At 39.6% G+C, this 12,858-nt stretch overlaps 1 protein-coding gene and 1 long non-coding RNA gene across 3 annotated transcripts in view; one reads left to right on the top strand and one right to left on the bottom strand.

The window, feature by feature from the left end:
• The window catches only part of LHX2 (LIM homeobox 2), a 45,784-nt gene that overhangs the window by 14,408 nt on the left and 18,518 nt on the right, over nt 1-12,858 (top strand). The window lies entirely within an intron of this gene.
• On the bottom strand, nt 8,729-12,439 carry LOC106040682 (uncharacterized). 2 transcript variants are annotated; one of them, XR_001210023.3, is made up of 3 exons: nt 11,543-12,439; nt 11,117-11,437; nt 8,729-10,597 (listed from the first exon to the last, which is right to left on the bottom strand). It is a non-coding gene; the product is annotated as an uncharacterized lncRNA (long non-coding RNA). The 2 variants fall into 2 exon arrangements; XR_010826040.1 differs by having other exon boundaries at nt 11,117-12,439.

The following is a 12,858-nucleotide window of genomic DNA, read 5'->3' as shown; positions in this document are numbered from 1 at the left end:
ACTAGAGGGTTGCATGGGGCTGTGTGTTACAGGCTGCCTGCAGGACCCTAGCGGACTAGGCTGTATTTAATGAGCGCGTCTTCACTGACAGATTCATTATTTGTGTTCGGTCGCTTCAAGTCAAAACTGATTAGTTACACTTACTGCAGCAAAGATTTAATGATTTTATTGTTTATCTTCAATTTATTTTGATTAACATCTCCGTTCTTTTCATTGCAAGTGCAATTAGGTGTAATATAACAGCGACTACTTTAATTTTGCTGAAATTAAGATGAATAAGTGACGGATTATGGCACTTTGTTTAACAAATAAATCATAGTTAAGAGGACTGTATTAGTAATAAATGCAAAAAGACAATCTAATTAAAATGCATGGAGCTGATAGTTTGAGTTTCCAGAAATGTAATGAATTTTCATTTTAGATATCAACTAGATTTAGGTGCACTGCTTATTTATTGACAGTAAGATGACAGAAAGACACATTATTTTGTAAATCATCTTAATTTCTTATGTTGGTAGAAGGAAGTACAAGCAATGAAATGAAGGCATACATTTTAAAATTTTCAAGATTATGTTTTCAGGAAACACTGCAATTAAGGTGTAGCTAAAAAAGAGACTGAGGGACTGAAATGAGGAAAAAAACTCATTAGTTCAATTCTCACATGTTTAGACTTCAGCATTTTCTGCAACAGATGAATATTCTCCAAGTCCCAGCCACAATTTTCCTTTAAGTTCATAAGATTCAATGCACTGCCACACAGCAAAAGCCTCAAGACATGTAAGATGGAAGAAAGAACTAGCATGAAGAAAACTGAACCCAACAAACAGTGAGCAAATCGAGATTGCTCTACACAAGCGTCCCCAAATCATGGGGCAAGTAGCAGGGCAGCAATCCTGGAGCCAGCTTACTGTGGGGGTCGTATGGGCTTAACTTCTGATTGAGGAAAACCAAGAGGAAAACGAACCCTTCAGAATCAGAAACTTTATCCCTCTGATGTTTAAAAGACGTTGTATTTGACAGGACAGCTTTGAAGATAAAGACCGAAGCACTCTCCAGCTACAGGCTGTTCAGCACCCCACACTGCTATCTGCAATGCACTTCACTTCAGTTTCTCAGAGTTCAGTCATATTAGAAAGGAGATAGGGAGACATTTTTTAGTATATTGTGCTATATTTTTCATGCTGCTATTTCTTGCCCAAGCTTTCTTTACAGAGCCTGCACGAGCTCAGCTCCATTCAATACATCTCCATCACCATTCCTTCCCACTGCAGGATGTCAGGCTGGCCGGTCGCTGTCGCTGGCCAGCGTGTAAATTGGTTAATAAAAACATAGGCTGACACCCCTGACTTACACATATGAGATATCTCTAAACTAAGAGGTTGCCACTGAAGACAAGAGAGGGGCTTTGCCTTATTCTTAATGTGCAATTATTATTATTATTTTTTGTCCGTAGGAGGATTTTATTCCAGGGATTAAGGTTAGAGAGAACTAAGAGCTATATACGCTCTGTTAAGATCCTATTTTGACTTTTTTCCCCATGGTATTAGGGACTGGGGGGACAGGGGGAGAGAAAAGGAAGGAACGGAGAGTGCAATCCCTAAGATCACAAAGCCAGCAAAAGAGTACTTTGTTCTTCCTAAACTTTTTAAGTGCTCTTCTTATATTATTGTTTCTTTTTCAACCATTTTAAAAGATGTTATGATATTCAGATGAAAGCCATTATTGAAAGAACTATTTATCATGATTTAGTAGTATTTTTTGTTTGTTGCTCTACCGTATTTAGTGTATGATCACCGTACACTCCTTGAATTATGAAATTTCAGTGGCAATACAGATTTGTTCCAGCTGAGGGTATGCCTCGTGGATTTAAAAGGGACTTAAAAATTGCATTTTAACAAATGCCAAAAAAAAAAAAAATCAAAAAATAATTCATGTCCTATGTGTGTATAGAAAAAATACTGAAGCCAGTTCTACTAGTGTAAAACAAATAAAGGGAGGGAGGGAGGGAGGAGGTGCACCGAGGAGCTGCTAAGGCCTACTGTCTTTGTTCCTGATCACATTGATCAGATCTGCTAATTCCATTAAAACAGGTAGCTACTCCTAAGTGTATAAAATGAAATGAACAAATAAATCTAGGTACTTTTAACGAGGCAATATATGAACGTATTTACGAGTGTTTCTGTGTGCCATAATCCCCCTTCTAATACTACTTTTCAATATTTGATAAATAAATGGATGGTAGGTAAGGACCGAGCAAGAGGGAGATGGAGCAGGAACGATGCTAATGACCAAATCAACCTGTAAAAAGCAGCCCTGCTCTGACTGGAGCCCCAGCCATCAGCTGAGTGTCATGTACGGGAGCCAGGAAGAGCTGGGGGAGGTTGTGGAGGGGTTGGCGAGCTGGAGACTGGCAGCATCATTGGTTTGAACAGGCCGTGATTGATTTGTCACCAGAGGCCCATTTGACTGGGCGAAAAGCCCTGATCTCAATCTCTCTCTGCCTCCTTACCTCTGCTGTCCCTTTTTCCTTCCCTACATTTTGACGCTGGCACAGCAGCAGGGCAAGGGGACTCAAGTTGTGGCTGACACAGAGCAAAAGGGTTGAGGGTCACTGCTGCTGAAACCGTATAACGACCGACAGGGGAGATCCAGCTCGTCACACTTTTCACTTTCCATCTCGCCTTTAGAGCTCTAGAGGTTTACAAAGCCCCAAATACACATTCAGAGCAATACGGGAGCGCCATTCCCCCCCAGACGAACAACCAAAGCCTCTCTCCTTCCCTTTCCCTCTCTCTCCCCCTCTCTCTCTCTCACACTCACGCACACACACGCACGCACACACACTCTCTCTCCCCACCCCTTCCACCTTCCTGTTATCTGTGGCTGGGAGAAACCTCTAGATCTACAAATATTAATTACAAAGGACAACGAAAGGTAAGAAGGCGTCAATTATCCAAAGGTGTCGTGATGTTATTTCAAGTCAATTGCAAATGTGTGAGAGGGGAAGATTTCGCCCCAGTGATTCCTGTCTGCTTGGCTGATGGGGACCGGAGCCGATTCCCTCCCAGAACTGCTGCAGCTATGCCTCAAACCACACACTTTCCAGCAGGAGCCATCAGCATGGGCCTTTCTGAATTCTCTCTTTATTTCATTCATTAAGGGCATTAGGCAAGTTGGAATTTGTATGAAAAGGATCCTATGGGAATACTGTCTCCAGGGTAGGTATTTTCATGACTTTCCACATCCTGGGGCTCTCTCTGTATGTCTTTCTCTCTCTCTTCTGTTAGATGGAGCTTTAAAGGAGGCTGCCCTCATCTTCCAACTAATCTGGGGAAAGGAAATAATCTGAGCTGCATATATTGAATGGAAAAGTATTTTATTTTATAAAAGGGCAGTTACTAAGAAATGATGAGACCTTTCCTGCTTAATTTTGTTAATGGGCTTTGTTATTATTATTGTCATTCCTAACTGTTTTCAGGTTTTTCTCACACAAGACTTTTTAATGACAATTGCCTTCGTTATCCAAAAAGAAAGAGATAGCAGACAGGACAACAGCAAAATAATATTAATCAAACAAAGGCAGACTTTAAATTAAATGGGCTGTTGTGTTCCCATAAAAGCAGGACAATCTCAATACTCTAGCTCATTTCACTTGGCAAAAGAACATGGCATCAGTTTTTTAACTTTAAAATAGTTTAATGAACACGAATGGAGAAATAATTTTTCTGTGTATTTAACAGTCTATAAAGAAGAGAGAATGCTTTAACTTTGATCGCCACAATTAGTTCCCTGGGTATCTAGAGGGGAACAGGGCAGCCCTGGGAGCCTCAGTTCTTTAGATACAAAAGCATTTAGATCGCTTTAGAGCAGTTAATCCTGAGACTGGCTAGGGTCCCTTTTGTTTTCTAACTCCATTGTGGGTTTTGTTCAGTTTTTTCTATTCGCATGATTGACTGCCCAATGGATGCTAATTATCCAAATGTCGCTTCTGTCCTTTGAGTGACTTTCTATGTATTATGGGCAACTGTCATGCATTCTGTCATTCTATATCATATTACATGTATTATCATATGAAAATGGTACTCTGCATAAAGGAAGGTGTCTGAACCAGCAGATGCTGCAGATATTTAGAGGACTTGCTTAATCTGAATGGATTTTCTATAGAAAAATTGGTCAGAAAGAATATAGGGGAGTGTCAGAAATGGAAAGTTTATCAGGTAATTATTTTTGTCCTTTTGCTGTTTACATGATAATGTACAAAGCATTAACTGTCTCTGCTTCTGAAATCTGCAGCCACCTTCCTCCTCCCGAACCAGGCAACCCGTCTGTATTTATTAGAGTATGACAGCTTAAGCTAATTAAACTGATATCTGTCTAAAATAATAAGCCCAGAAAGTTAGAATAAACATTATGATTATAAGCAGAAAAGGCAGCTATACAAATGTAACATCGATGTTATATTTTAATGATAATCTGAAATTCCTGTGTGAAAAACACTGGAAGTGGAAATGCAAACAATAATAAAGTTCTGCAAAGACATTTTTCACTATAAGTAATTTTACTAAGATCTTTATCTCTTTACATGATATTAATAAGGGCTAGTACAGATGTGAGCTTGCATATTTATTTTTTAAATTTATAAATATGTGAACATATATTTCAAAGGATACCAAGGGAAAGGTTTTTACTACAATATTTCCCCTAAAATAAACGTAACACACCTCAGTGTAACGTGCATGCCAACACTTAACAGGAATGCAAGATTTATAACGATGGGGCTTTTTAGATTTGCACTCTGGGGTCCATTGAATCCATAGGCACATCCAGAGTTCCCTCTCCTAAATGTTAGGATTGTATTTTCTGTTTGACATTGATAGAAAAGCTGGGGATATATAACACTGAAATTAATGATCTTGTGCTTCATCAGATATGTGTAGTAAGTTTCCATTAATGGTAAAGCTAAATCATGGGAAATATGTACTTTATGGAACAACAAAAAGATACCCTGGAAAGACTTGCTCTGCTGTATCAAGGTGCTTTGAAATTTTACAGTGATCAAATATACATGATCAAGCTGTGCTTGTTAGGGTACGAGGGGCTCAAAACGGTCAATGAGTATTGATCAGACTGTTAAGTATTTGTTCACGATTCTTTATATCCCAAAAGATTCAGGGGAATGAACAGTGAAAAATTGCACCAGAGTCCACCTTTGTTTGAGATTGATGTATCAAAACAGAGTATTCATTTGCCAAATCTATTGGAAAAAATGTGTAGTAAATGATGACATAAGGACTCCAAGTGCAGAGATTAGTATTTCCTTTTTTTAATTACCTTTGTTAAAATTTAAATGCTAATTCAGAAATGTAAACACGTAGTCTTTGTAGAACATGAATAGTGAATTATTGATAAGAGCAGATTTATACAGCAAAAGCAGAGATACAATCATAGCTTATCCATTGACCTTTGCATTTTACCTAACATTTTGGGCATGCCAGAATTTTTTTAATTGAAGTTGCAGTAACAGTGATTTAAGAGAATCCATGAGGTAAAAATGGAAATTTCTGCTACTCTTACAAAATAGCAAATCCTATGGGGGTGCAGCTACTGTCTTTTGGTAGTGGAATAAATATTACTTCTCATGAGTACTTCCAATTAAATGTTTTCTTATTATATTGTCATTTGGCAAAAATCCCAACTTATCTGAATAATTATTCCTTTTTTATTACTTGATATTTCCAGAGCGTCTATTTCTTCAAGTCCAGCATATATAAATATTTTTTATTTTAAAATTAACTATCAAGTTTGTTCCCTAGTTCAAAATATTACATGCATTGAAAGAAAATGCTGACGTATAATTCTTGCAAAATCATAAGGCATACTTTATTTGATTTCATTATGCTGTACATTGCATAAATTCACAAGATCTTCCCTGAACACAGAGATCGGTTAAGATAAACTTACTACACATTAAAGAAAACTACTGAACACAAAGAATTATTTCTGCAGATATTTGCCTCTAAGAAATGATAACATATGTCTGTGTCTGAAGCTACAAATAGAGAGATGGATATACACACATATGTTCGTTCACACACACACACATAGCCTCATAGTCATGTATCTTATACATATTTATATAAACAAATTTACATACCGCATCTTTTGTAAATTGTAAAACCAGCAATACCTTGTATCTCATTTTCGGATGTTAATTCCCTTAAAGCCACTTAGGATTTCTCCAAAGGAGAACTGCATTGAAAACAACCAGCCACATATATACTTACATAAAAAGTTTGCAAAGTATAAAATTGGTGAAATGTCGGCGATTGGTTGGAAATGCCCTTTCACCTTCTTGTGTCTGACCTGCCACTTAATTAATCTGTTCTTGTCTGGGAGCAGACAGTGTTAAAGATAAGCAGCACAGTGAGCAAAGCCCACAGCCCTTTGAATATACATTCAGCTTTTTTGTAAAATAACTTTACTTAACTATATTTGTAAGAATTCATCATTTCTATTTCACTTTGTGTCTTATCTGATTTCTTCTGATTGCGAGCATTTACACGTGAGACACTCTGCATTTACCTCTCCCCTTTCAGCTGTATCTGTTCTAATTGCCTAGGCTAGTCCTGTAAAGTTTGCATCTGCTTTCCATACCTGCTTGCTGTGTTTTCAAATCATTTTTCCAGAGACATGCGGTGGGCATTCGGGTAGTCCAGATAAGGATTTATAGTGACAAAATATTGACTGGATTTGGTATTCACTTATGAAGGATGACGTTAGTGCCACAAAAATCCCTGTGATGTACAGGGAATAGTTAATTAATTAAAGGACCTGCTAATTGCTACTTGAGGTACTGTGCGGAGATGATGAAGAGTGCTTGGTACAAGGTTAGGTTCTCAGTTTTGAGTGAACATTTTCATTTAAAAGATTTCTTTAAAGTACATCCTAATTTTTTAACGTTTTTTTTTTTCCAGGTTACTGTATCTAGTTCAGACTCAAGTGTTCAATTGAGCTTCAATTAATTATAATATATAGTCAGGGTGCTTTAGCTGGGATAGATTGATGGAGAAGCTTTGTTTCATTTGGTGCAGGTGGCACTGTTTAATAAGCACAGGAGAGAGTGAATAATGTAGTGTTTGCAAAGAGAAATAAATGCAAAATAGAGAGGTGCAATTAGATCAGCTCAGAGAAATAAAGGACAAATATTAAACGGTCAGGTATCTTGCAAATAACAAGTAAAATAGTAATAAGTATCTCATTGAAAACTGCCATTTTAATTTATGAATATGTAAAAGTACTGCTTTTAAATAAATCCAGTGAGCAAGTCTTCTGCTCTCATTAGGCAGGCACATTTCAATATCTGAAAAATACCAGAGTTCTGATTTTCAGACACTCCATATTATTTTTTCTTATACTGAAGTATAAGTAGGATTCTAAATCTAAAATATAAAAACAAGGACTTCAAAAATGGACTTCTAAATTGTACTATAAAATACTTAAACCTTTGGCATTCTTTAATTATGGCTATTTTATAGTCGAGAAAAATTACCCTATGGAAAATTAACCTGTGAAAACTTGTAAATCATATCAATAATTTACTAGGAAATGAGTAGCTTTATGCTTCTCATGCATGCACTGAAGATAAATAAAGTTGCAGAAGATTATACAAAAGAAAATAAGATTGTAGATAAACAGTAAAGCCCTTGAGAATGCAAATCTTCTAATTGCACACAGAAGAATGAAAACAAGTATATCCTACGGAAAATAACCCTATTCAACTTAAAAAAAAAATAAAGAAGTACCTGGTATCTGACAGGATACTCTTGTGAGCTACTTAATATAAGAATGTGAATGTATTTAGGCATTTCAGCAACACTTCTGCATCTAAAAATTTCAGCTGTAGACAGATTTTCCACAGACGATTCCCCCCTACTGCTAACCTCTTAAATATACCTATAAAATACAAAATGTTCCCAATCACCTCCAATAAAGGAAGCTTCCTTACATTAAATGCATCTAATATTTGTGTTAGAAATCCGAAGTGCTTTCTGATGTGGTTAAATTCACAAAGAAATGTGGTTGTAGAACAGAAAGGAATGTATCGAGCACATCTCTCTGAATATTTGCAGATGGACCCAGAGCTGTGGAAGTTTACTTATAAAATATGGAATTAATCATATTCTTCGTCTCTGATTATTCCGCAGAGGCAATACAGTTGGACTCTTTCTCTACAAACCTTATTTTTGTTATGTAGCCGTGTTTACCAAATCCATGATATACCCAATCAGGGCAGCCTCCCAAACCGCCAGGATTGGTTGGTATTGAACTTGTAAAATGTTTATGAGTGAGTGTTTGCCTGGTAATGTAGCCCTGGGTGCCCTGCTGTCAGCATGGAATTACTGATCCTGTTACACGCAGAAGGGCTTTGCAGGGAAGAGAGGAGGGGAGCTGGGTAATCATAGGAACTTTCTCCTCTAAAGTCTTAACGTGCATTTAGACAAAATAGTTCTCACCAACAAAGCTACCTTCACCACTTTGTTTAAAAAAAATACAAATCCACCTATTTACTCTAACAACTGTTCTGCGACAAAGAGCCTTATTGCAGTTATTTCAGCTCTTAACTGTACAGCAACCAGATTAGTCAGTATAAATTAGATTAAAAATAAATCACTAAGAAGCAGCTACACTACCAGATTCAAAAAGAGACATTTTTGCAATCTTTACCATATTCTGTGCATGAATTTTATTGAATTAGCAGTAATTAAAAAATCATATTTTGTAAAAAATATTCTATTTAAATTATTATTTACTACGGTAGAAGCTCGAGTCAGGCAATTAAATCTAAACACACCACCAAAAATCCATGTTCCCCAAAATAACTCTCCACAGCTATCTTGAATACACAGCCACTGACCTTCAGAATCATATTTTCTTTACCAATTCACAGTAATAAAAATGAACATTTTGTCATCACTTTGGGAAACTGTGCCAAACACCTTAAAACACATGTCACATGCCAACTTTACTTCATTTTTCTCCTCAGGGAATAGATACATCTGGAATCATAATCACAGATAAAAACCTTGACAAAATTGCACGTGAGCCCAGCCCTTCTCTCCAACACCTACCTTTTCATAACATTTAATACAATATTAATATCAGTTACTAAAAAGGCTTCCAACCTTTACATTTCTGACATAACATGTTCAAACCCATATTTCACACTTCTTGTTCTGTTTTAAGTTCAGTGGATTTAACAGGACTCTGGAGAGAAGATCATGTGGCTGAAGATTTCCCTCCCTCTCTAACACCCGTAGAGGCAGTTTTGGAATTGTTTAAATAGCTGTGGCTATATAAACTGAAATATGTAAGATTATGGGTATCTTATTTCTCTCTCACACATATAGATACATGCTTGCATATTTTTCTGAAATCTACTGCTTGTACCAGCGACAAACAATCTCTACACAACATCTGGGCAAAACATTCTGAGTATTTTCCTTTTAAACTTCATTATTTATTTTTCCTGCATATTCTTGGTTTATCAGAGAAAAACAATTAGGTCGTATTGTATAAAAACATTATTTGCTCTTTTTTACCTATGATTGACAGTTTTTCAAATCAAAATAAAGCACATTCTTAGCCGATCATCTTCTTGAAAGTGTATTACTGTTTTAAGCTCGGTTTGCTTCTGAGACAGCTAGAGATCTTACTCGTCAGGGCTAACTGGTGAAATTACAGATCCAACAGATTCCCTGCTCTCCCCCAAGTGCTTGGCTTAGGTAATAATTAACGGCTAATTCCTGGACTGAGATTTTTACTGTATGTTTTTATAAAACATTCATCAGCTGATACTGCAAAGAAACGGAATTGGAGAACTTTGCAAATTTTCTTTTTTTATTGCGTTTGTAATTAATACCATGCTGGAGGTACCTCGGGCAGCTCACTGTATGGCTTTGTTCATGTCAGAATGGTGATAGCAACCTCTTTTTGTTACATATTTAACAGCTTTGAAAGACATTTTTTAAACAGCAAATGTACTCGACAGCTTTAAAGCAAAGGACATTAAATAGGTTGCCAATTATTCATTCAACAGCTCTATGTGCGTCAAAAAAATGCATACCACCAAATCTTCCCAAGACAAACCACTTAAATTTCCTGTGACTCACGCACCATTTTTGCACTTACTGGGTAAGGATAGCAATCATTTAGAAAAAGAAACAGATACTAAACATTTCTTACCCTGGAATACTAAAAACATATTTATTAATACGCTCATTTCCAGTTTGGGGACAGCATCTGTGACAAGAAATGTCCTATTTTTAAACTGAATGGTGTTTGTTAATAAGCTAATTTTATTATTTTCTTTCACTTTAAAATCACCCAAAGTGTCTCACTTGGTATATAAGAAGCGCAAAAAGTGATATATGAATGGAGCAATCATTTCCCAGAATCATTTCAAGTCAGTCTATCGAGCAAGTAAATCTGAAGCATGCTAGTCTGTCTCCAGCAGCTCAGGGAGATGAAGAGCTGAGCTGAGCTCCACTTGCTGACAAGAAGCAAACTGTCTCACATTTTAGGAGAACAACATCATTGCCTATAAAAATGAAGAAGAGACAAAATAAATAAAACCAGTTAATGTTGTAGTTAACTTGCAAATCAAGTAAATCTGTTGGTACAGTATTTTAGAAATAAATGATAACAGCATCACACCAAACACACATTTCTGAACATATAAGCGTTCTGATTTTGATTTAATGGTATATCAGCGTCAACTATTGCTTCCTTTGCTGGTACACACTTCCTGATGCCTACTGTGAAGGGTGCCCATATTTACAACTGAGTAAGATGATTAATTACACCTTGTCAATCACGGTGCATGAAGACATAACACCACAGCAGACAATGAAGAAGACGCCTGAAGCTACAATTACATTTTAATTCATAGTTTATTGTATGTTCCCATATATTGCACTCTAATAACCGTAGGGGCATCAAAAACATATGAGATATCAATCACTCTGCCCCCTGGTCTTTCATGTTTATATTATTCCACAGCCTTTAAATTACCATAAGTAGTTACTTATTTTCTAAGCTTTCTTCTCTTCTCTCTTACCTTTTGCTTCCATTTATCTTTTATTCTTAGTACCTTTATCCAACAGCTCTAAGTATCTGATGGAAGTTTGTAGCTCACTTAAAATCTGTAACAGACAACCTGAAACCCAGCAATTAGCAAAGACAGCTTAGACTTGTGTTCCTTTGTTGAAGGAGGCGTTGAATCTTTTGTTCTGATTTAGTCACGGTAGCTGGGTGGAAGCTGGTACCTCATTATGTGGTTGGTCTGTTTGTCTGGTAGGTAGCAGATGGTACTGGAGATGACGTTACCAAGAGAGGCAGGGTAGAGAAACTCAAGACCTGTGATTTGTTCACCTGTCACCTATAACAAAATACAGGTTAAAAGACTTTATTATTAGCTGCACCATTTTTTTTAATGAAAAAAAAACTCATTTCAAAAGAGCCCGCAGTTGATTGTAAAGATTACTTTGCTGTAGCATTTTTTCTGTTGCTCATTATTCAAGGATACCCTGGATTTTATTCTGAACAATGTAAATGTCATTCATGTGTCAGTGTGTACATTAGCAGCTTTGTGTTTACATTCTGTTACTCTCCTTGTGTTTTGGTAGCAAGGGTTGGATGTCTTCTCGTGTTTGTATATCCATTAAGTAGATAATCAGAGATAGCCTGTGAACTGGAGGTCATGCCGTGCCTTTTTAGCATGCTATTGGTATTACTGGTTCCGGCCACTTGGGCAATGCAGTCGTATTAAATATTGCTTTTTAATTCCATAAAAAATACAGCGTCTTTTAGATAGTCCGCGATGTCAGACGGAGCGTAAGAATCCGTGACCTTTCTCACTTCCAAAGTGTATGTAACCAACTGCGTGATCCCGAATGGGGCTGGTACTAACAGATTTGGGGATAGCAGCACCAGAGGAGGATGTGTACAACGAAGCGCCTCAGTAGGGGCCACGCGATGCTGTTCCCCAGCAAGAGGTGGCGGAGCCCAGGGTGTGAAGCGAGCAACGCTCCGCGCCTGCCGTACTGGGGGCACATCTCCCACCACGGGCGGTACCTAAAACCTCCTGTGCTTTAGGGAAGGCGGGGATCAGTTGCTGCGCCGGGATGGGTACGGTACGGCTCCGGTAACACTCGGCGGAAGTTCGGTGACCTGACGCGTGAAGCCCCGCTGGTTCCAGGCGCGACTCCGGGCCGGTGTCCGGGCAGCTCCCGCCGCCGCCAGGTCCGGTGGGTCGGTGCCGGGCTTCGCGAGGGGCCGAGCGGCCGTCCCGCGGGGCGCCTCGTCCTCCCGGGGACACGCAACGCCTCCAGCCGGGCCGAGGGCACGCGGCCCCCTGCCCTAAGCGCGGGGACACCCCGCGGGGCTCACCGGGCCTCGAGCGGCGGCAGGCGGCCCTCGGCGGGCTGGGGCAAGGGGGGCGCTCCTCGGCGCCTCCGCGCTGCCCGGCGCTCCCGGGGGCGAGACCCGTGCGGCGGGAGGCTCGGCCTGGGGCTGTCCCGGGGCCGGGCCGCGCGTCCCCGCGTGCGTCCCCGCGTCCGCGTGCCGGGGCCGGGCCGGGGCCGGGGGGCGGCGGCGGGGCCGCGGCCGAGCACATGCCGGCGGCCCCGGGGCGCGGCGGCAGCCAATGGCGGCGGGGCAGGACGTGATGTCAGCGCGCCTCTAGAAAAGGCGCGGAGCCTCGCGCGGCGCCCGGGCTGCAGACGCGGGCTCGCCGCCACCGCGCAGCCCCGCACCGCCCCGCGCCGTCCCGCGCCGCTCCGCGCCGCCCCGCGCCGCTCC

Source organism: Anser cygnoides, chromosome 20 (assembly GCF_040182565.1).
Source record: "Anser cygnoides isolate HZ-2024a breed goose chromosome 20, Taihu_goose_T2T_genome, whole genome shotgun sequence".
Taxonomy (NCBI): Eukaryota; Metazoa; Chordata; class Aves; order Anseriformes; family Anatidae; genus Anser; species Anser cygnoides.
Note: the sequence above shows the minus strand (reverse complement) of the source record. Positions and strands in the feature narration are given on the sequence as shown.